General features: G+C 37.1%; 1 long non-coding RNA gene across 1 annotated transcript; it reads left to right on the plus strand.

The window, feature by feature from the left end:
• The first annotated feature begins 3,736 nt into the window (after nucleotides 1-3,736).
• On the plus strand, nucleotides 3,737-4,445 carry LOC124460823. The gene is made up of 3 exons (XR_006954807.1): nucleotides 3,737-3,770; nucleotides 3,842-3,916; nucleotides 3,995-4,445. It is a non-coding gene; the product is annotated as an uncharacterized LOC124460823 (long non-coding RNA).
• The last annotated feature ends 27 nt before the right edge of the window (nucleotides 4,446-4,472 follow it).

Consider the following 4,472-nt stretch of genomic DNA (forward strand, 5'->3'; position numbering starts at 1 on the left):
TAAGGTCCCTTTGATTGGTGTAAGGTCTCCAAACCCGTAGTAGCAGACACATCCCCAAAACATTACGGTACCTCCTCCAAATTTGTTCAAGGGCTGCACAGCCTTGTGCTTTTGACTCCTTCGAAGGTGCATAAATCGCTTTCCATATGAGCCTTGATATTTAAAAGCCGTCTCATCCGTCCACAATACATTGTGCCAAAACTCTACAGGCTTTTTTATGTACTTTAAAGCAAACTCCAGTCGTTTTACTTTATTTGCTGGGCTAATGTCAACAATCTTCCGGACCACGTACGTTTTTATATTAATTTCTTTCATCCTGCGATAGATAGTGGAGCTGCTGACTTTCTTATCAATTAAATTTTCTGAAGCCGCTGCGACTTTTACAGGACTTATTGATGGATTCTCTGCAATTTCTCCCAATATTCGTCTGCATTGCCTCGGATCAAGTGCACGTTTTCGTCCAGATCTTTCTAAATTGTTCAAATCTCCTTGGTTATCTTTTTTTTTGTTTAAATAGTACACAGTATTACGTGAAATTTTGTATATCTTTGCCAAGGCCGATGCGGAGGTTCCACCCTTGAATTTTGTTACGATCTCCGATATTAATTTTGAGACATCAGCAAATTAATATGACTGCCTTTTGCGGACGCCAATCAAAGAATTAATGTTACTTTTGCACTGCTCAAATAATTATGACACACATAAAATGTGCTTTAGTTTGCTTTAGTTTTGTCATATGTACCGTTATCTTTTTCCTTTCTTCTTTCATTTGCTTCTAGACAGACTGAACTTTCTAACGGTGTACTCTCTCAGTTTGTTTTACGGAAGGTTTCACTTCTATCGTGTCTAACCGTTAGACGCACTTTTTTTTTTTAATACCGTGCGTTGCGGAATTTTGCTTCTATAACTTTTTGTATTCGAGAAGACCGACTTTCGTACAACTTCATTATACGAAGTAAATTCAAAAATTTCAGCTCAGTTTTGAACATTTTTTGGCCTATACCGCTTTATTTTTCGCTTGCTAAAATACCAAACTTTTTCAATATGAGTAGGGTTTGGGGTACTTCCAACTCATATTAGGGACTCAATTTCTGAAAACTGATTCTATTTTTTGGCGGTATTTTTGGCGTAAGGAGCGGTTTGTTTTTGCAGCAGGTTTGGATCTTCAAGTCATTTTCTTTTAAGTATCGCCTAACTGTACCGCTGCTATAAGCCTATAACTACCGTTATTTTAAATTTTTTGTTTTGAATCTTTCGCTGAAATATAGCTGCATGTGCTGAGTGAGCTTACAGCTAGTTGTTCGGCAGTCAGCTGCACACGCGTTCAGTTTGTAGCTATTCTCCCGAGTGCGTAGTTAAAAAATGAGATATGTAAAAACACGTGGTTTTAAATTAGTGTTTAAAATCAATTAAACAATTACTTCATCGTAAATCTAAGTTCAACAACTTGTTAAAGAAAGGTAAGTGAGTATATAAAAAAAAAAACCAATGAAAAAACTATTTAGTTTGTTTGTAATAATTTTGTAAATATAGTGTTGCGTATATGCAACATTGGGCTACTGTGGAAATTTTCGAAAAATAAAATTTTTTCTGTATACAGATTCTAAAACGCCCCCAAAAAGTCTGACTCAAGCTGAGATTGAAAAATTTGCCAACTTTGATTGGGATGATTCGGCTGATGAGGAAAATGAAGAAGAAGAAGATCGAAATATGGAGGAAATTAAAGAAGTAACTTTGCAAAATTTGGATAACAAAGCTGAAAATGTGGAAGTTAGATCGATTGACCAACTTATTAGATGCGAAAATGATGGAGAATTGAATGAAAATGAAAACGTTGTACAGGAGGTGGTGGAACTAATTGATTTGAGGAGTTTGAAGTGGAGGAGTACAAAGTTTATGGAAAGTGAGACCACTTGGAAAAGCGAATTACGCAGCAATGCCGTGAAAAACCCCATCAAATATTTTAGTATTTTTTTTGCGGATGAACTGTGGCAGAAAATATGAGAGGAAACGAACTTATATGCCATTCAAACGAAGGGCGTAGAATTGAAATGCACTGAAATGTTTGTTGGCATACTTCTTTACCTTGCAATTGTGAAAATACCAGCTTATAGAATGGCGTGGGCGGTGGATTTCAAACTAGCGGCCGTTGCAAATGCAACATCCTGTAGCTCTTGAACCAGGACACCAAGGACATTCAAATTTTTTTCAGCTGATATTGAGGTCAAGTCTAGCTTATATGTCAACTCAAAAAATTTTTAGCCTCGCCCAATTTAATTCGGGCATGAGAGGGTTAAATTAATTGCTTGACTCAATTTTTGAAGTTTTTTTAAACTTGTCAATGCCAGTGATGATGGCGAACTGCTCATAGTTTTTAAATGGTCTGTCTGTGTTATCCGCCATTTTTGTACGCAATTTTTATATCCAGCGTGTAAAATAATTTTAAAAAACCGAATCCAACTCGGCTCACACCGTAAGTTGAATTATCAATAAGGGGCACAAATTTTTCCCATTTCAATTGACTGTTTGACATAAAATCTTTTGAAGTTGCTCCACAAATCGGGCACGTTTGAAATGTTTTAGTACCGGTCAATGTACACAGGACTTTTCTATCGATAACAGATAGTTGCATTACAAATTTAGCATAAACAACTTTGTTAACCTTGCAGAAGGTTAGTTTTACAATCTCATCATTTGGGTCGGAGTTTTCTTTTAAGATTACTTCCTTAGTTTCTTTAACGAACTCTATTGTGAATTGTGGAGTTCGGTTATTTCGTATATTTCCTGAAGGATCAGTCATTCGTAGTGGAGTCAATGTTGAATCTGCAGCCATAGATCTTTTACCGCAGTACGGTTGGCTATAGTTTGCTTGACCAGTGCTTCCATCGAAACCATTTTTGGTTATTCGTAACGGCTTATACAATATCAGCTTGAAGGCAGACGATGCGAGTTGCGGTGTGATCGAGGAGGTCTTGCAGACCGACCAATTGTCTCCAATTTCAATACCTACAGGACGACATTGCTTATTTCTATCGACTACCGCTTTATATAATAGACAAACACCACATTTTGCCCTACTTGTGAGTTCTTTTATGTCACAATACTGAGCTTTGGTCAAGTTGTTGTCAAGCAAAAAAGACAAAACTTCGTCTGGCAAACTTTGTACAGACATCATCTTCACTATTTCCAAGATTTTGCCTTTTGAGGACTTATAGCAAGCAAATTCAACAATGCGGCAACATCCGCTTAACATCGCTTCTGAGCTGCTATTTTGGCAGCCGCTATCAGCAACTACATATTATTTCCTACCGTTTTTGATAGCTGTCCCGATTTTTTGATTTGTCCGCGTTTTTATAAATACATGAACGGTAATATGGGTCTTCCAGGCCGCTCCACTACTGGAGATCTAATGGTCCATGACGTTGATTCCTCCAGCTTTTTATACCCTTGCAGAGGGTATTATAAAATTGGTCACATGTTTGTAACGCACAGAAGGAGACGTTTCCGTATATATATTCTTGATCAACATGAGAGGCTGAGTCGATATAGCCATGTCCGCGTGTCCTCCCGTCCGTCTGTGCAAATCAACTTCACGCCGCCATCTTAAGAGCTATCGGAGCTACTTATAGACCGGAGCAAATAAAGTAGGGCTGCAAAACAATCGATGGTTTTTTCCGATATATCGATGGAAGTTGAATATCACGATAGATCGATGGTTTTCTTCAACCATCGATGGTTCTGCAGCCCTAGTAAGCAGAGGAGAAGCACGTGTACGTATTTTCTTAATTAATTAATTTTGCCAATATAACTAAAACTATATATGCATAATTTCATTTAATAGGGTATTTAGATTTTTAACCATTTTGAGCTTGGGTTGTGCCTGCTGAAGAGCATGGAAAAATGCCTAAAACTTCAAGTAAGTAATAATAAAATGTAATGTATGCTAGTCGTCTGTTTTTCATAAGTTTCGTATTAAATATAAATGATACCATAGATGCTTTGACCGCTGAAGCAAATCTGACTGTGCAGGATGCTGTTGTGGATGAGGAATCCGAAAATAATTGCTGCACATTGAAGCGAAAAAAGAAGGCATCGCAAGTTTGGACATATTTTGATAAAGCCCAAAACAAAATGATTGCCAAATGTCGCCTTTGCGGAAAGTCATAGAAGAAGTGGCAATACATCAAATTTGATTGAACATCTGAAACGTGCTCATCCACTGAAATCAAATAAGACACCAAATTTAAATACGTTGGATAAATATGTAAAAAGCAAAGATGTATATGAACTTTCATCATCCAAAAAAATAATGATTGACAGAGCACTAGCTCGAATGATATCTAGAGATGTGCAGCCCTACAGCATCGTGGAAGATGAAGGACTTACAATTAGATATTTAATACATGTGTTGGATCCACGTTATACAGTGCTTATCATATGTATAACCCACCCAGCAGCTTAAACTTTAAAAC

This window comes from Drosophila willistoni, unplaced genomic scaffold (genome assembly GCF_018902025.1).
Source record: "Drosophila willistoni isolate 14030-0811.24 unplaced genomic scaffold, UCI_dwil_1.1 Seg124, whole genome shotgun sequence".
NCBI classification, from domain to species: Eukaryota; Metazoa; Arthropoda; class Insecta; order Diptera; family Drosophilidae; genus Drosophila; species Drosophila willistoni.